Source organism: Chelonia mydas, chromosome 2 (assembly GCF_015237465.2).
Source record: "Chelonia mydas isolate rCheMyd1 chromosome 2, rCheMyd1.pri.v2, whole genome shotgun sequence".
Taxonomy (NCBI): domain Eukaryota; kingdom Metazoa; phylum Chordata; order Testudines; family Cheloniidae; genus Chelonia; species Chelonia mydas.
This window is the reverse complement of record NC_057850.1, coordinates 178571312-178591691: the sequence shown is the minus strand read 5'-3', so window position 1 is coordinate 178591691 and position 20380 is coordinate 178571312. Positions and strand designations below refer to the sequence as shown.

At 38.2% G+C, this 20380-nt stretch overlaps 1 protein-coding gene across 19 annotated transcripts in view; it reads left to right on the top strand.

Annotated features, from left to right (window-relative positions):
* ARPP21 (cAMP regulated phosphoprotein 21) overlaps positions 1-20380 on the top strand; it is a 171724-nt gene that overhangs the window by 23766 nt on the left and 127578 nt on the right. For 14 of the 19 annotated variants that reach the window (XM_007057226.4, XM_043540686.1, XM_043540677.1 and 11 more), the window contains one exon: positions 19109-19277. The gene's annotated coding sequence lies outside the window, so the exon portion shown is untranslated. Of the gene's footprint in view, positions 1-12436; positions 12496-19108; positions 19278-20380 lie in introns of all 19 variants that reach the window. The other 5 variants (XM_043540683.1, XM_043540674.1, XM_043540684.1 and 2 more) reach the window with 1 other exon arrangement.

Genomic DNA, 20380 nt, shown 5'->3' with positions numbered 1-20380 from the left:
GGGATTAGAGCATCTGTAAACCACCTGCGCCTCCCACTCCTCTATAGCAGCATGTCTTGCCTGCCAGTGGAGCTTCAGAACTCATTTTCAGAGTATTTGCAGTCTCAGAGGGAGAGATGCTGTTCAGAACAGTAATAACTTCCAGTCACACACCATGCAATTCATTTGCCTTTTTTCCCTTTCCTTTCTGTGGTCCCTCTCCTGAAGGGCTATGAATCCATTGCCCTTTCTAGAAGCTTCTTGGGGCTTGGGTGTTGTACACAGTAGGAGTCACTCCCCACAGGTTCAAGAAAAGTAACCTGCCTGAACTCTGTGTTTGATTGAAATACCTCCTACCAAAACTTTTTGGAAAAGTTGCTAACATTCTTTTCTATGCTCTGGTCTTTACAAGCACAGACCACATTGGTGTGTGGGTCTCTCTCTCTCTCTCTCTCTCTCTCACAGGGACAATCAAGGCAATTCAGGAGAAGCAGCTTTATCTTCTGGGTTGGCCCTCTTCTGGTTTCCATTGAGCAGCCTTAGTATTCTTCCTTGCAGATCAACTAGTGCTGCAGTGCCACAATCTTGTCTAGTGGTAGGTAATGCCAAAGGAGAAGAAAATGACAAGAAAAGGGAACAAACAAAAATCAAGAAGAATGAAAATGTGTGCCTCTTGCTGAAGTGCACGTTCTGAAGTTTTGCTCATAAAGAGATCTCACTCCCCCTACTAGGCCTTTCACAAAGGATTCACTAGGCCTGGAAGCCAGCTTCCTGAACCTCTAGCCAGAGGACTCAAGCCTGCCTAATCAGGCTAGTCACTGTGATGGTGACAAGGTAAATACAGAATGATGTATGTTGATTAAAAAGGAGCCAGAAGCTCCCTGTCTCTCACCTGTTCCTCAGATATACTTACTTGCCAAGATAAACACATTTTTCCTGATCTCTTTAGGAAAATTGGATCCGTAGAGATCTCCACTTAAGCAAAAGTCAAAGAAGGATTTATTTAGGGACTTTGATTCCTCCTCCAGTCCCAATATTTCTTCCTGCCCATCCTCCATGTATGGGTCCTAAGGCTTTTATCCCCAGGTCATTGACCATGCTTTCTCTCTCAATTCAGCAGCAGCTACCAGAGAAAACTGCTTTGGAACTACCTAGAAAGAATTTCCAACAGGACTAGAAATATTTAATCAGTCAACTGCTTGTGGAAATGGAATTGGAGGAACCAGAAGAGCCTGACTTCTAAACAACTTCCACTTTTTGTAGGAGAAAATAGACAAGAGAAGTCTTTTCTAGTCTGGTTAGCAGTCCAGAAAAGATAGCATTCTTCACCCTAAAGGATCTCTGTAGGTGAAATTGTGTTTTTTAATCTGAACAGACAATTCAGTGATGGAAGCATTTCAACTGCATAAGAAGGACCAGGGAAAGTGAGTTTGCTGTTCAGGAAGGAGAAGTCAACCTGCAATCTATCAAAGCACTGTATGTGGTAGGGAAGCCCAATCTCGAAGCCAATTGGTTAAGAAAGAAAAAGATCCTTCCAGGGGAGTAACTTTTTTTTTAAAGCAAGAAGTCTTCAGCTTGACCACCAATAAGTGGGGATCATCCTGCTGAGATCTGTTTGTGTCTGTGACCAACATGAAGGTACATCAGTTATGTATGCACCACAGGGAAGCAAGAGCCTTATCCAAGACTCTTTATTCACGGCCTATATATGGCATTTACCTATGACATATGCCTATACCTATGACATCCACGGGCACCTCCCATATAATTTTCCTTGGAAAGCTGAATGACTCCAACTACTAGAACTAGTCAAAAATGTTCCCAGAAAGCAACGCTGTTTAAAATTTTCATGAAAATTATTTTCTGTTTTTTGACAAGCTCTAGCAAATATGGTTATTTTCTATGACCCCTGAATGGACAAGGATGGCTCAGTGAATGGACAAGGATGCGAGAGGGCAGATCATTTTTTCCAGGGATTTTGCATGGTTTGTTACAAGGACAAGGTTGTGCATCACACCTATCCAAGTTTTCTCCCCAGAATAATTTCAGAGCTCTACATAAGAAAAAAAAGAGAGAGAGAGTCCTTCTCAATTTTAACACTGATGCTAAGATTGGAAAAAAAAAATCTAGCAGACCCTCAACTTATGGAGCTTTCTCAAACACTACCTGAGGAGATTCTTCAGGAAATTGGATGCTACCTTCTTCCTTGTCAAAGCACTGGAATGGGGACTCAGATTTTCAAGAACAGTAATACACAAGTGGATGAGACTGCATTCAGGAAACTTACTGAGAAGCAGAAATTTCTCTTCTGGGAATAATCAAATCTTATTCCATTAGATACATGGCTGTCCTTGTGTTGAAAGTCAGCACTCTGTGGATGAGTTTTCCTGTTACTCCCTGTTCACCTTCACCAAGGACTGCCATCTGAATGTGATGACATTGGCCAATACTCTTTAGAGAAATTCCTTTCTCATGAGACAAGAAAATTAGATCAAAAGTTCTTTTTGCCACTTTTCACCCCTTCCCCCTCTATCCTCTTATTTGTTAATGGCATCTCTATGGATTAATTTCCTGTTTTTTCATGTGGACTGCTCAATAAAACACATCTGTGCTGGTGAAGACTAGGACATGGAAGAGCATATTTGTTTTCCTTTTTACCTGCTCTTTTACTTTCTGTCATTTGATCAAGCCAGCACAGTAGGCTTAATGTTATTCCTATAGAATAGCAACATAGCGCAGGCTAAAGAATTTCCCTCTATTATGGAAGATCTCACCTGGGCTACTTAACGGAGAACAGCGGGATTGGAGTTGACCAAGTACTGTGGTTCTTTCTTGACAGGCTGCATCCTATTTATGAACATGAAAGAAGAGAGACACTGTAGTCTGTCTACTGCAGACTAGACTGTAGAATTAGCACATACAGGTTTCTCTGTATTGCAGTTGGAGATGTGACTGCAGCTTGGGTAGGCATGCCAGAACTCCCTCTTAATATAGCCAGCACAGCTAAAAGTCATAGTGAGGATGGAGTGGCATGGATTCTGCCTCAGGCTAGCAATGTGCCACCATGTCTTCACTGCTATTTTTAGTCTGGCTAGTGGATTCAAGGTAGCACGGTATGCCTTCATGAGCTGCAGTTGCTCCCCTAATTGCAGGGTAGACATATCCTAAGAGGGGAAGAAAATGCTTTAGGCCATTTTAAAGGTATCTAGATGCTTTCTCTAGTTGACACATAGTTCAGAGGCTTTTTTCTTTTGTACTTGAATGAATGAACATTGGCTTGTTTTTAAAACATCAAGCTTTCCATGGATTTAGATCATTAGATCGCAGTCAAATAAAATCAATTGTTCCTATTCCTTTTTCTCATTTTATTTCCTTTGTCTCTTCTCCTATCCCCCTGCGCATCTTTTTGAAATGAACAGGGAGATTAAGTGCAAATAACTCTATTAATATGACATTACAATTGAGAATGAAAATGTCAGGAAATTCGGTTATGGTTCCCACAACAATCATAACTAAGCCACATTGCACATATATATTAAGATACAAACATCACTACAGTATACAGTAACACAGAACACTCATATAGCATGTTATGGTTGCTGTGGGAACCAGAACTTTGAATTTCATGACTTTGGATGCTTAAAATCTCAACTGAATTGTATCATTAATGTAATTATTTTCCTTTTATTTTTTTGTGGACATTGATGATAAAAATGGTATCATTCATGCCATCTGTGCCATGTTCATCATGTATAATGAACTCTACAATGAATCAGTCCTTTTTCTTACTCAATTTTTCTGCAAATGAATTGCAGAGCAAATGAATATGTGCAATAAAATGAAAAATATAAAAAAGTAATTTTTCAATATGGCCAACCTGTAACATTAGCTTATAATCCAAAGGGTCTTTTTTCCATATGTAATTTTATAAGAATAAACTGAAATATTAATTATTACATTGTATACATGTACAAATAAAAACTTATATAAATAACATTTTTAGTCTGCTGACTTATCAAGTTCTTATTGTTCTATAATCTAGCCAGTTATCTTCAAAGGAGAGTGTTTTGTATGATATTAGGAATGAATTCTGCAAAGTTTTTTAGTGTCCTCAACTTCTACTGCAGTAGACAGCACCATGCTGAGCATCTGTTGTAACATAAGGCTTAATGCTCTCTCTTTCCATCATCCTCTGCTTAGGACTCTCATTGAAATCAATAGGAATTTTCTATACCACAGCAGGATAGTTTAATCAACAACAGGATATTGTCCTTAGACTGGTTTTGTTAATTTTGTTCTTATAGCTGACCTTAGAGAGGCTTTGTAAAGATTTTAAAAAAAATAACTAAAGGCTGGGATTTTCAAAGAGACCGAAGTGAATTAGGTGCCCAGTTCCCATTGAAAGCCAATAGAAGCATGCCTAAGTCCCCTAGACTTCTTTGGAAATCTCAGTTTAAGATCCCAAATCAGTTAACAGAATCTGTATACAGACTTAGGAACCAGATTTTCAAAAGAAAATAATCTGAGCCTCTGATCTTATGTGCTCACATCAGATGTTGGTTTAGACAATGGAATTTTGGCGTTGTTCATTTTGTCTATTATGGTAGCCCCAGAGGCTCATTTCAGGATCCACGATGCTGGATGAATACACATTAAAAAATAGGCGGCAGTCAATTTTGAGTTCTAATTACAAGGCCATTTTTGAAAATTTGGCCTAAAAACCTTCTTTTTGAAATATTTCTAAAAAGCAGTTTCGGCTTTTACTTAACTTTTACTTCCTGAGCTCAGGGGACTGTTTCCATTGCAAACCCTCCATAATACCACAGCCACCTAAAATGGTGCCGGAAATTGTACAGTAAGACAGTAATTATGGGTCAAGACTTCAAGCCTCTTTGCTTGCAGATCAATCAAAAGTTGGCTGTCAACAAAACAAGCAACGTTAATTATCTGATTCATTGCCAAGATTTGTCTGGATGATTCAACTGGCCCTGTCTTGGCACGGCTGCTTTCAGATAGATATATGGGGCTCAGGAGATGGGAGGAACCTCTGCACTCTGCATCTGTCCTCTGATGTAAAAGGTGTCTTATACCAGATATGAAGTGCTTTGGAGGCATCCACTTAGGACCAGACTTCAGAGGGGCTCTGGTATGTGGAGCCAGTTGCAAGATCAGGGCTTTATGGTGCAATTCCTGAGATAAAACAAACATGGTATGCAGGGTACCCTGCAATGCATTGGGCTACTTAGTCAAGCTAGCTGAGTTGCTGTTGGACCTGGTACAGGACCTGCCTAGATTGAGTGATTTTGTCTTTGGAGAACTTCAGCAACATTCACAAGACAGCGCTGACCTGCTGGCCAAGGATCTTATGGGCCTTCTGACAGCTCTGGGCCTGCATAAGGTGGTATTAAGCTCCGTGCACTCTTGTGGAGCCACTCTTGACTGAGGGCAAACTCTTGATTTGCTGTAGCAACAAAGATTTATAAATAACTTCTCTATTGCATTTGGAAAAAGGAACTTTCAAAACTAGTCCAGCTATTTATTCTTTGTAAGAGCAATGCTGAATCCCGCGGGACCTTAAATAGCCTTTGAAAATCATCTGTGATATATGGAACTCCCCACCCCAAATATAATAATGCTGTTCAACAAAGAAAATGCTATATTTTTACAGGGAATAGAGAGATTATTCTAGTTAAATGCAAACCCTTTTTATACAGAAATATTTTGGAGAAGCAAACTTTCCAAAATATTTAAAACAAATTTCAAGTATCTTTCTATTGCAATAGCATTCACTTTGAATCCTCCCTCCCATGGATTTGTTTTGTGATGCTCCTGAGTTATAATTTTATACTGTCATCTGATCACTCATGCCTATGGCATTGACAAAGAAAATAAAAAAAAAAAAAGGTAAGTTTTTTAAAATTTTTTGTTCTAGGATGGGATACAGAATTTCATTCATTCGTATGAAGTCATTTCAAAGTAATGTATTATAACTCCAATGAATCTCCAACTGAGTTGTTAGTGTCTGATTATTTACACTTGCTCCCACTGGTATCTGCTAGAATTAGAATGGCTAGAAGCTTGCTTGCAGTCAGCATTTGTAATAAATTACCAAGTCCCTGGGTATGGTAAGCATATGCTGAAAAGTGGCTTCTTCACTGTGTGGTGTTTTTTTTTGTTGTTTTTTGTTTTTTTTTAAATAGTTGTTCACTGCATTTCTTAATTGTCTTCCATGGTTGGCCTTTCAGTATGAATCAAAGGAAATCTCAGAGCTTTCAGAATGCTTAACCAATGCATTATTCATCTGTATCAAACAATGCATATTCCACTTGAGATTTTACAAATAATATATGAGACACTCTGTTTAAATTTTTTTTTTTTTTTTTTTTTTTTTTTTAGAATACCTTCCAGGTCAGAGAAATTAAATTTTGCTACAGGCAGCATCATAAATACAACCAAACATACCATAAGCCAATTTCACATATTTTATTGAGTTCTGCAAAAAATTCAGGCATATACATATAAAATGTCAGAAGCAAATACAAGGGCATAAATTCATTCCATTGCACTTAGATGAGTTACAATAAAACATGCTTTAGAGTAAGGTCCTTTTTGTTACGAAGCCTATTTTACAGGGAAGATCATAGTTCCTCAGAATTTGGTTACAAGTGATAGTTATTGGCCTGCCTTTTCTTGTAGTTGGATCATGTTTCATCTGCTTTTGGAAATCTTGAGGGTATCAAAAATAAAGCCTGTGGCTCAAAGGCATTGCATTACGTAATGAGAAATATTGACTGAACAGATTTTGTGTGATATACAAAGTCATAATTTTAATTCTTGTCAGGAAAGATCAGGTTGGCTTCAAAATATGATTAAAATAGGTGAAAAATGACTTTTGTTCAGAAATGAAGCTTTAAAATGTTTATACAAATGCACCTGAAATTTGCTAGGGGTGATTAGGATGAATACTTTAACAAATGGTCAATTTTTTTGTGGCATGTACATTTTTTACTTTGTGGAATATTTCTTTAAACTTCATTTTTCCTTGCAAAAGGCTGTAAACTGATACATTCTTCTTTTCGGCTGTCATGAACAACACTACCGTCATTCAGCAGTATTTGAAATGCTCTGTTTGTTACATATTGAAATTAACACATTTAGAGTCACAGCAAAAGACCAGGGAAATCAATGATTCACAGGCTTCTCCCTTAGAAGCCTGTGAATCAATTGAACACTTCTCACTTCCTCGCAATAAGTCCAGGCATACTGGGCTAGATTCTCAGCTGAAGTAAACTGGCATGGCTCCACTGACTTAAGTGAAACTCTGCCAATTTACACCAGTTGAGAATCTAGACCACTGAATTTTTACAAAATTTATTTTTCTCCATCATAATAAATTGTTAGTGGAGGGTAAAACACATAATTAAATTAATAACTACTCTGAGACTTTTCGAAGCTGGACTACTTGACCCCAACCCTGAAGTCACTGGGAGTTTTTGTCTGAGTAAAGACTGTAAGAATGGACTCCTAGACAGCAGTTAAAACCCCACAGAAATGTTGGGGAGAGGAATTTTTTGATCTGAAAGGAGATCTTCTCCAAAGACTGTTATTAGTTGAAGGATCTTGACACAGTGGAAAGATTTCCCGCCCCCCTCTCCCCCCCCCCCCCCGCCATTCATAAATTGTTGCAAGATTGGGCAAAAGTTTGAAAACATGCCTTTACCCCAAAGGATCTGTAGCACAAGTCTGTCTTTTGGTATAAATCTGCTTTGCGCTGACTACCACGCTCAATAAAGAGTGAACACCTATACTTTTTTTCATGGGCTTTGCTAAAATACTCTGAATTCTGTGCTAAGGTTTTTGCAGAAGTGCATTTTATAATCAGATTGATATTTAGTTTGAGGTACTTAGCACAGCAAGAAAACTATGTGATGATATGGCCATATCTGGAATGGAAACAGAAGATGTTATGGCGTATCAAACTTTTCTCCCACATTTCCATTCTGTAATTTAAATCTTAGTATTTTTAGATCATTGATGCAGTTAGTGTGTTCCACTGACAAGCAAGACCGATTGCCTCACAGTGGGTAAACACAATTTTGGGTATTATAAAAGCCTTTTTAAAATAGTGATTTTAAAACTACATTTGAAGCTTAGGAAGTTTGAATCCAGGTAACAAGATTTAAAGCCCATAAAATAAATATGTAAACAAATCAAATTCTATCTTTTAAAAAATATATCCTTTTGGATGTTTGTTTTTAAACTTTAAATGGCCTAGAACTTTGAGACACTGAATTGAATACTTGATATCTGGAGTAGCTTCGCCATTGTTTTTTATTTATTCAAGTGACAAAAAGCTGCCTGAATAGGCATATTACAGGCCGCCGTTCATATACTCCTCCCCTCCCCAACTGGTTAGCTCCCTTTCTTGTCCATCTGTCAGCATTTCTTTCCTGTCTGTGAGGAGAAACCAAGTAGACACTTAAATATTATTTCCACTTTGTTCATTTGTCACGTGGGGGCTAGAATTACCCACTGGAAAAGGTAACATAAATGTAGAAACCACAGGACTTTGACAGCAGTTCCTCACAAGCCACAGCTGCCAATCCACCATTGTGAATCGGAGCTGATGTTTTGCCTTTCACCGTTTTTACTGATGTAATTGCTTTGAAGAGGACTCTTTTCTCCCTCTGAGGTGCTAGAATGCTATGCTTCATTCTGTTTTGTGCTGTATCACTTAGAGGTGATTTTTGCTGCATGTATTGCATTGACAAGTTCAGTATAATATTTCTGATGAGAAAATGCGTGTGCAGCAATGCATCTTGTACATTGAGCATTCAATGACCAGTATTTTAAGACAGAATGGTAACTCTCTCTGGGGTTTTTTTTTTTGTTTTTTTGTTTTTGAGGGAAGGTGTGAACAAGATGAAATGTAAATGTTGAGATCATCATTTTTATTATAGGGCCTGATCCTCAGAGCTGCTGAGCATCTTCCTAGAAGCAAACGTAAGTTGAGGGTGTTCAGCACCTTACAGTAGCAAGTACAGAGTCTGATCCAAAATCTCCTGTTGTTTTCAGTGAGCTTTTTATCAAGCTCTTACTCTTTAGCAATTTTGACCTCTAACTCATAGTTATAAATATTTGCTTTTGCTTTTCTCCATTATGGGTATGCAAAGAATGGAGATTCAAGGCTTTTCTTTGTAATGAGTGACGCTCATCACTTAGCTGCATTTAACTGACTTTACTGCATTTAACTGCATTTAACCCAAAATACAGTGAGAAGAGTGCGTGTGTGCGGCAGGTATTTTTAAAACTTCATTTTTGTTTATGCTATAAGGGTAGTTTACTGTATGATCCATAATATGTACTTTATCTTTGTATCAACGTTTTTGTGTATTCCCTTTAACCTCCCTTATTTGCTTGCTTTCTTTGTTTCTTTCATTTTCAGAAAGACTGTAGACAATGAGGAAAAGCTATACCGTCTGAGTCTCAAAAAAACAGTTTTGTGATCATCTTCAGGACGCTCACAAAACTGAATTAAAAATAGAGATGGTAGTGTTAATATCTGGGTTAGATTTGAGGGCCACATTCAACGCTGCCAAAAATCTCATGAACTCTTCTGACGCTGTGAAATGTCCTTGGGAGATTTCTGCTATCTGGAATGCTACAAATGTCATACCATCCACTGTTCTCGTGAGATTTCTACCATTTGGGACTGAGATCGTGCATAAATGGTTGCTCTCATTAGTCAGTCACGACCATCTCCAAACTTAGACAAAACGACTCCTCCTTGTTCCATACAAGAGGCTCTAGGAATCTCTTTTTGCTTTGTATTTGTGCTAGGACTCCTAGGCACTACAGCAATACAAATAATAACAGATTCTGGAGATTCAGGATCAGGAATTCTAATCCAGTCTTCCTGTCCTCAACTTCATTCTCTTCTGAACACAATGAAAATCAAGACATAGGACTGTTTTTCTGCCAATAGGGGAAAAAAAGGCAATATGGAGTTTTAGGGTCTGATCAAAAATCCCCTAAAGTCACCATATTTACTTCAGTGGGTTTTGGAAGGGGCTCATATTTTGCTTTTTGCATAGTGTTGTTTGTTTGTTTGTTTGTTTTTTTTAACTAATACTTACGTTCTTCTGGCATCTCTGACATGAGTATTTCAGCCAGAGGAATGATTCAGGTAGTTATTTTCTTTGAGAAGATATCAAATAAAGAGAGAAATGTTGATATACTATGTTAACATGTACGTGTAACATACTGAGATCCTCTGACTCTTATAACTATACAGGGATATGCATACAATATGAATAATATTTGTTCTTTTTTCCATATATAGTGTATTATTACTAGTGTTAATATCAATTCATGGAAACTTTGTTCAACAGAATTGGCAGCTGAGAAGTGCCATATTGCATATCATGGGCTTGTTTCTGGCTTTTGATTTGAATAGATGGTTGCATCAGTTTTCTTAAGGTTAACAATGCAGTAGCAGATTGACTTACACATTAGAGTCTTTCTTTATGTTTACCTTTAGGTGTATCTGCCCAGGAATTGTATTTACCAATCTTCCTGTTAGTGTTAATTTAGAAAAAATTGATAAAGGCATGGCTCTTGTGTGCCAAATAAGAAGAGTTGGAAGACGCTTATCAGATCTCCTCATGTCTCTTCAAAGCTAGAACATTCAAGATTTAGGCAAATTAGAAGAGGTAAACTAACCTAATCCTCATAAAGTAATCTTGCAGTGGAAAGTATCAGAGGATCTATTTTCTCTCATTGGCTTCAGTGGGAGTAGGATTAAGCCCTGAATATAGAAATTGTTTGCAACATGTGCTCACAAGTGTGTTCTATATTAAAACAGGTTAAATACCAACTGTATGTTAGAAAAAAGAAAAATAATCTTACAGTTTCTGTGTGGAGTATCTGTGGGGAAGAGGAATACAGTTAAATGGAAAAAAAATGCCCTTTTTCCTATTATCTCTCTGGTATTTTGTAAACCTGATATAGATTTATTTTATTTTTTTTTTCTTTTCAGAAAAAAGTATAAATTTTCTTTAACTACATGCTGGCTTTATGAGAGAGAATGGTATTAAGACTAGCTGGCATAACCATAATCATTAATTAAGGTGGGGGGAAGGATAGATCCTCTCCTTTTAAATCCTGGATTTAAAAGGCCCTGGTCTTCTGTGGTCAGTATTTGTCCAGTAAGGGAATTCTAGTACTTCGTCGCAGGTACGTTCCTATAGAACAGTGTTCTGCTGCTAGCAATTGTTTTCCTTTTATATTTGCCAATTAAGCTAGTTTATGAAAATATACAATTTTGACAAGAAATGGAAGGATGAGTACAGGAACCGCTATAAACTGGGAGTTAGGAGAACATCAGGTGGATAGCAGGAGAGGCAGAGTAGAGTGTAATTCATTTCTGCAACCCTTTCATTATAGGAATGCAGCGTTGTTGTAGCTGTGTCAGTCCCAGGTAATTGGAGAGACAAGGTGGGTGAGGTAATACCTTTTATTGGACCAACTTCTGTTGGTGAGAGAGACAAGCTTTCGAGCTACACAGAGCTCTTCCTCAGGTCTGGTAAAGGTACTCAGAGTGTCACTGTTAAATACTGTCTACTAAATGTAACCCTGTAACCCCCCTTTTTGTCCTATAAATACAAGGGTGTCACCTTGAATGGTCCCTTAGAATATGTGCTAACTACTTATGCTAACTATCTGTTCAGCCTTGTATTTAGCTGTGACACTGAGTACCTTTCCCAGACCTGAAGAGGAGCTCTGTGTAGCTTGAAAGCTTGTGTCTATCACCAACAGACGTTAGTCTAATAAAAGACATGACTTCATCCATCTTGTGTCTATTACAGGAATGCGTCAGTCCAGCGACAAGTATCGGAAGAAGTATAGAGCAGTGCTTATGAAATCATGTTTCATCCAAATCCTGAGTTGTTATAAGAGGACTTGCTCCAGGAGAAACTAGCCCGAAAAATTTCCCCAAGGAGAAGATCTACAGTATTTTTGTGCACAAACTGTATTTTTACATGAGTTTAATCTGTCTCATCCTGTGCTCTTAAGACATTTTTCTCAAAGATGACTTAGCTAGACTCAGTATGACTTAGGAAGGCACCAGTTCATCATTCCAAGTCCATTTAGACTTGAGTTCTTCAGAGGCAAATCGCTTTTGGTGGTGTTCCAGACAAACTTTAAAAAAATGAAGAAAGAAATAAGAGAAGCCTTACATATAGTTAATGTACATGTGAGGCAAAGTAGAAGTATCTCATGTTTTGGGAGAACAACATTTTAGAAAACTGTACTGTACTGTGAGACACTGACGGAAAAAATAGGCCAGGATACCTTTGCCATTAGGAAAACGGGAAATATTTTAAGTACTCAAAATATAGAGTATTTTATTTGGATTCTAAGAGGTGCAAATTACAATTTTTTTCTTTCTCCTTAGTTTCTCTGATTCATTTGATGTGGACGGCATACAATCTGTATCTTCTCTCCTAGAACTTGGTGGGTACCTGTAGCAATAGCAACTCAGACTATGTCAGTTCCCACACTGCGGGTTAGGGCTGAGTGTGATGAGTACTTGGATGAGACTCTTCCAAGGAAAAAACCCAGGATGCTTCAAGAGCTAGTGTTGGTAATTTAGGCCCTGATGGTACAGTGAGCTATGTGCAGGCAAAGTTCATTGCGTATAATCAAGAGTATAATCCTAGAAGATTATACTCTTACAATATGTCTACATCGCAGCTGGGAGCATGTTTCCTAGTGAGAGTTGACAGGCTTGCGCTAGCTCTGCTTGATCTAGTGCACAAAAAATAGCAATGTATCCAAGGACAGTGCAGGTAGCTGCTCAGTCTAGCAGCCTGAATAGAAATCTGCCTAGAGCCCCTGGGTACGTATTTGGGCGGCTAGCCTGAGCCTCTGCCCATACTATGGCCGGCTATACTGCTAATGTTAGCACAGTTAGTATGTGTCTGTCCACTTGCGCTGGGAAACACACTCCTAGCTGCAGTGTAGATGTACCCTTACTCAATACTAATTGTATATCTGGTTTTAGGATACACTGTGTTGGTGGAAAGCCTGTCTTTCTGATAAAATATAAAGCCATTCTCTTGACTGTTTGAGATTAAAACCTCCATAGTACTTTTGGCAAGATAAGGAGTGTTTATCCCAGTGTCCTACCCAAATTGTAATTTGAGTAACTGCATTCTGCGCACCTAAATTCCTTCTGCAGTTTCAGTTGTATAAGGTATTCTCCACTTTTGTATCTGCTCTTTTTTGTTGTTGTGTTTTCGATACTTCATATTTAATATGTCATTTGAAAGGAGAAGCCAACATTATTTTGAGTTTCCCTCTGTTCCTCTAGCAGCAGCCAAAGATCTTACCATTTGTTGTCCTCTTTTCTTTTTAAAGGCAGCTGGATATCTCAAATGGTCAATAATGTGATCCAGAACCTTTCAATCCATCCTAGTTGTCTGGGATTTGACAATTGTTGCCATTTGATGGTTGTTTGGAGGTCTGCATGAAATGTGTTGGTGTCCTCAGCATGGTTTGTAGTAAACCAGTATTCAAGGGTATGTCGACACAGCAAAGAAAAACCTGCGGCTGGCCCGTGCCAGCCAATTTGGGCTCATGGGACTCAGGCTGTGGGGCTGTTTCGTTCCTGTGTAGACTTACAGGCTCGGGCTGGAGGCCGGGCTCTGGAATTGTCCTACCTCGCAGAAGCCTAGGCTCCAGCCCAACCCCGCGAGCCTGCGTCAGCTGGCACAGGCCAGCCACGGGTGCTTTGAAGACATACCTCAGGTCATCAAAAACCCTGTCACAAACAGTTGACTGTAACTGGCTCCCTAAATTAACATTCTCAGTTGAGAGGCCAGTAATAAATGAACATAGAAACTGAGGTAACCTCTGACCCATAGAGGTGGTCCTGCCTGACCATGTCTGGGAGATATTGGTAAGAGAGTGTGGAGAAACTTGATTTGCTACTGCCATTGCAGCATTTGTTTTGTGCGTGGAGAACCAAAGCTGCAAGAACACTAGGATCATCTTTAAAATGTTTTCCAATCTTTGTATTTGAGGACTCAACTTCAGCCTTTTAAGAGTCATTGAACAACTAGTTGCATTCCGTTTGTTTGTTTTTCCATAGTGGGTCTGAGGTTGATTATTTATAATCTGAGATTGATTGATTGGTTATTCATAACCTGGTATGTGAAGATCCAGAACTTGTTCTTGTCTTTTCTCTCAAGTATATCTGTGTTTCTGGTCTGCCGGATATAGAGACAGCAGTGAGAAAAAGCAAGAGCACGACGTTGCCAACCAAAAGGGTTAAAAAAATCATGCGTTTGGTTAAAAATTGTGTTTTTAAACATAAATAATGGATTATTTTTATTTGCCGTCTGTTTTTTGAGTCTTTAAGGATCATATTTTCAAGCTTTTCCTTGCAACCATGAGGGCTAGAAAAAAGCTCATTTGTTTTTAAATTAAAGTTGAAATTTTCCCATAATCACTTGACTCCAGGAGTTTGGGTTTAAACAAAACACCAAATAACATGCTAGAAATCACAACAGTTGACAACCCTGAGAGCAATCGGGGCAGAGCAGTTTTTTGTAAACTTTTCCTGTATGCAGTGTTGTTGTTGCTGTGCTGGTTTTAGGATATTGGAGAGACAAGGTGGGCGAGGTAATATCTTTTATTAGATCAATTTCTGTTAGTGAGAGAGACAAGCTTTTGAACTTTACACAGAGCTCTTCCTCAGTTCTGGGAAATATACTCAGAGTGTCTCAGCTAAATACAAGGTGGAACACGTTGTTTGACATAAATAGTTAACGCATATTTCAATGGACCAATCAAGATGAAGAGGACTGTTAATTCCTCTCAGTCATGGGCGGGGGCGGAGTGGAAGGAAAGAAGGGGAATAAAATAAATTTTCCAGTGGTTTCCAGGATTCCAAGGAGAGCACTAATTACTGGTGAGGGCTGCCTTTTTATATTTGAATCATGTATATTGGGAATTATGAGTGACACCACTTTATGGAGAGAGAGAATCCCCAATGTATGCTCCTATATTTCATGGATCCTCTGAAATACTACATCTGTCAAAATCTATTGTGTGGTCTCATATTTTGAGTATTTGGATGGATAAGGGTCTTGTCCTGTAAAATTAATGTAGTTGAGAAGTGGGAGGGAACCAAACATCCAGTCACAGGCTATGTCATCGCTTTTCCAGTTTTGTTACCCACCCTAACCCTACAAGCACTTCTTCAGCCTTTTCACTTAGCAAATCTGTTTAGAGAATGTATTGGTGATTTGGGGTCTGGTCCTGTCAGGTGCTGAATGTCTCCGAAGAGCACCCTCAAATCTGTTAGAGAGGAGTGTTCATTGCCTTACAGGTGTGAGGCCTGATCCTTTGATGTGTTAATGGGCATTCTTAGGAGACATCAGTAGGAGCTGAGGGAACACAGAATCAGGCCCAAACTTTGTTTTCAAGCTTTTAATACACAGTGTTTTTAGATGTTACCTACCTCTCCAATATTGGTACAGGGGTTGGTAACTTTCTTTATAGAGAGCTTTTTCACATTGTGTCAGAGGACTGTTTCTGTTTCAACTTGTGTTGATTATTGTGCAAATGTATTTATTGATACTTGAAAGTTTTCACTCACCACTTTGTTGCATTATACATTTTTTTATCACTTCATTTTCCAGGCAGGTTTTTTTTAAAGCCTTGCACTTAAATTACTCTTTTTTTTTTTAAACCGTTTTTTTTCTCAATCAGTGTGGTATGTGCTATTTATGAATAAATTATGGTACATGGTTTAACACTCATGCAATCTCATTTCCCTTGAATTCACATAGCATCCTCACCAATTCACCTGGGCTCAGCACAAACCATGGGTAGGGAGAGCCCCCAGTTACTATGGAATAAATTACTTTTTATTAATAAATTTACCAGATGACAACTGCGTTTCCATAGCATCCACCCATCATGAGGTGCTTGAAACTGGTTTATTAACCCATTACGTTATTTTTATTGAAATGGCTCTCTAAGAATGGTATCGTTGGGTGCCCTATTTTCTCCCTCTGACTTTTTTGTGTGGGATTTTCAAGTTTTTTAAATTTGGGCACAGTGACCTCCTTATGCTTAACTCTGTCCCGCTTGTTCTTAGCTCAGACACACTGATTCCTTTCCCTGACCTGAAGAAGAACTTTGTGTAGTTCAAAAGCCTATACCTTCTACTAACAGAAGCTGGTCCAATAAAAATTACCTTATCTGCCTTGTCTCTTGAAAAATCTCAGCAATTCCTATAAAACTTGCTCCCTTTGCAAGTTAGATTTTTTTTTCTAGTCACAAGCTTTGCAACCTCAGCCTAGAGACTGAAAAAAGAACTGCATTTATTCTGCTTCTTACTGTCAGATCTTCACTATGGAGAGTAAGAACATAGCTGACATTTTTGTTGATGTGCAGTGCAGAGAAGAATCCAGCATGCTTTTTCCATAGCTGTATAGACACTGCAGGGCTAGCAATAGTAATATATTTGTGTTGATCATTAAATAAACTGATATCTTGAATATGCACAGGGAGCAGAAACATATTTGGAGTCAAAGGGTTCCATTTTACAGGTATTTTTCTGACTATTTTCACTTATTAATATATACCTTAAAGTTTATTCTATAACACTGGGGATTTCAGAGCTGCCTAACAGAGTCCAGCTCCCAGAGAGAGCCAGTTCAGCATGGATTTCTTTGAGAATCTCAGCCTAAAAGTACATCTCACATATTGTAATATGAATGATAACCATTGTATGCAAATTTCCTCCAAAATGAATGGAAATTTGCATTGGAGGAAGGATGAGAAAGCAGAACTGTGACTGATATCCCACCCAGTTCTTCACTTCAGTTGTTCTCTTGGCTCAGGGAATAATTACAAATGGTTACAAAAATATTTGTCCCCATGAAATTGTATGATTGCTTAAATTCCTATGCCCATATGTCAGTATATACCTGTTGAAGATTGTTTGTTTGATTTCAGCTCACAAAAATCCATTTTTTCCTGGGTCGTTTTCTACAACAAAATGTTGAAATGCATGCTGGGAGTATAATTTTATTATCTTTTTAAAAGATGTTGGCATGGCAGGTCTGAGAGATGCTGCTCAAGCATTGTGTGTGCTTCTTCCCCCACTGACTTTTATGCAATCTTGGTGAAATGTCTGTATCTTTTGTTCAATATCTAATATTCAGCGGAGTTCCCGGAGTCTTGGCATTAGCGCACATTGGCATTAGATATCTTAAGCGTAACAATTTGTGGGTCTCCATTTATAAAAATATTCCCTAATAAGTATGATAAGATTGCATTTTGAGATCTGTGGCATAGGACCAGAAATGTTGTTGTCTGCTGGAGACTTGGCAGATTTCTCTAGCTGGTGAATATGAGGAAATCTGAGATGCCTTTTTGTGAATATTAGCTTATCATGTGTGGCAGTGCTGCAAAGTGTAGAATCCTGAAATTAGATGCTAATTTTTGGCGAGGTTTTGTTACAACTACCTCTATTTCCCTCATATCTTTGGAGCTTCTGGACTTCACAGTGCTCTGTCTCTTTCTTTCTTTTTTTGATTCTTGTATTGAATTGAGATATACTAGATGAGTTTTTTATTTTGACGTAGGGGCAAAAATGGGTCTTGGGAGTAGTTTGCCTTCCTGCCAATCTCATTGGGTCAGTGAATTAATTTTTTACCTCTATCGGCTCCACTAGTGGGCTCACTTACATATGAATTCCTAAATATAATTGCTGTGCTCTGTTCTGTTAAGGTTGTTTTACTGTTCCCTCACCTTAGCGTTGGACCGCCGAAAAGTAAATTTTTCTGAGAGGATAATTTAATGATCCTGCAATGAGTAGTTTTATTGCTGTATACAAATTATTTACTGGTTTAGGGAATGAGGGATACAATCTTAAAATATATATTTGTTTACCTCTTGGAAAATATAAAAGGCGGTGTAACTAAGTATTCTTTGCCTACACAGCACTGAATTTCTGGAGAGATCAGAATATGATCTTAAAAATTGTTACAGTCCAGTTCTGATTTGTAGCGTTTAGCTGAATTAAATGGGTTGTGAGATACAATTCATCATACCACACAGTACAGCAGTTCCAATTGTTTGCAATTTAAAACCAAGTACATCAGAAAAAGTGTAAAAGAGTTTTGATAATATGCAGTTTGTTTTTCTCACCAAGTGAACTGTATTTCTGTTCCTTTGGGGGGTGTTTTTGCCTTTCTTCTATCTCCTTCCCCCAAATTACCTTGGCCACTGCACATATGGAAATCTCAAGACTATTTGCATCATGACAATTTTCCACACGACCATAGTTTGTAAATCCCTCTCAAAATGTTCCTTTTCTGTCAAACCCCATACTCAGCTGGCAATAACAGTCCTGATGAATGGCATTTGCATTGCATTTCTGAAGTAATTGATCCCGCAGTCTTGCTCTCTGAGCAATAACGTAGAGAGAGAGAGAGAGAGAGAGATGTTGTTTTGTTACATTCTGCCTAAAGGAAAGTTTGCGCCGATTTCCATTGTTCGGGGGAATTGGTTTTTCGTGGTCCCTCCCCCGATCATTTCAGCTTTTATTTGACGGATACGCCTCATTAAACCAATATGTAAATGAACTGTACCCTTATCGAGATTACTTTCTAAAAGCAGTCATGAAGCCTCTTTAAAATATTGTGTAAGTCTTTAATTGGGGCTGAGGCTTTGGTTAAAAAGCAGAGCAGACTTTTTTGCCCATAGATAATATTGATTTCCATTGAAGCAAACAGATTATCTTAATTTTTCATGTGAAAAGTGCTAGAATTCACTAAAAAAGGTTAAAATTGAAGTGAGTAATCTTCAGTGCATAATGCAATTGATAATTTTAGCTCTTTGCGTAGGAGCTGTTATGACTTGAACAGCCGGCTCTAGCCTTCATTAGAGAAGAAGCAGGCAGTTTTGAGACAGGTGGAGCTGGATCAAGCTGTGAAAGTGATTTGCTTGAAGCTGGTCATTAGTGTTAGAAATCTGGTCCTATTTATTGCATCCTTAACCCTACCATGATTATTACCATGATTATTTACTTTTTGTCTTTTTCCAGGTTGATGATGATCTGTAAAACTGTCTAAAGGAAGAGCATGGAGATTGGCATTCTGAACTGTTAGTGGGGACATGGGACTCATGTTGTCATTGATCATTTGTGTGGATTTAACCATTGAAGAGCGACAGAAGCAGCTAGAAAGACATCGAGAATTAAAGCTGCTTTGAAGGTACATGGCTTGTTTGTTATAGTTGTTAATCTGCTGGCTATAATTGTTTGTATTTGTGAATATTTTCTGCGTATGGATCTGCTATACATACAACGTACAACTAAAGACGTGTGTGAGAAAATTTCAGTGAATTTGAGTTACACATGTAAGTGCACAACAGCCAAAAATTAACCAGCAACATTGTTTTACGGTAAAAAAAAAAAATCGGGCCCTTTGGGCAGCAATACATTTCTTTTGAGAAATTTATTGAATTGCCTATGAACTGTACTGTGTATAGATGGTAAACTCACAGCCCCATCCCAGTATTCATAAACACACAAGTATGAAACTCACAGTTGTTCAGAAAATCTAATTCTGCTAAATCTCCCCAATCTGTTGCAAATTGAGATGGAACAGTAACATATCTTTATGTAGGAACCTCTTCAACATAGTTTACTTAACATGCCTAAAACAGATAGTAGAATTCTAAATCCAAATGACTGATGTTTTAAAATCCTTTGCATTTCCATTCAAAAAAACAGACAGAAAAAAAGTGCTGAATGTTTATTACAAGCTGTAAAAGAAACATGGCAAAATATGGTTTTGTCTAATAACCATTGTTACACTATTGGGAAAGGGCAAGCTATTGCACTGAAATCTGTTTCTGAAATAACTCCCCCTTTCCACTGCAGTTGTTTTTCTTTCAGACACATCTTAAAACAAGAAAAAAAAGAAAGGGGGGGGAGGGAAGCTAAATTATTCATGAGACTCATTTGACAATTGATCAGTGGGGGAGATGTCGGGAGGGTGTTTTGTGGGTAGAGAGAGGAAAAATAATAATAGGCTTTAACTTTGAAAAGCCTTTTAGAGCTTCTGTACAACAGTTCATTGTGAGCTGAGAGTAATGCAGTGCAGTTAAGATATCTTCATTAGAGCTACCTGCCAAGGGCTTCCAGTAGGATTTCCATAGTGCTGGAGCGTGACATGGGGTTTGGGAAGAGGCTTATGATTTTAATAATGGAGCTGTCAGTTTGATGTCTGGAGATGTTGACTCTGAGAGCTTTATTGCCAAATTTAGATTTCATATTTATATTGAATTATTACCTCTTTAACTGAATTTAATT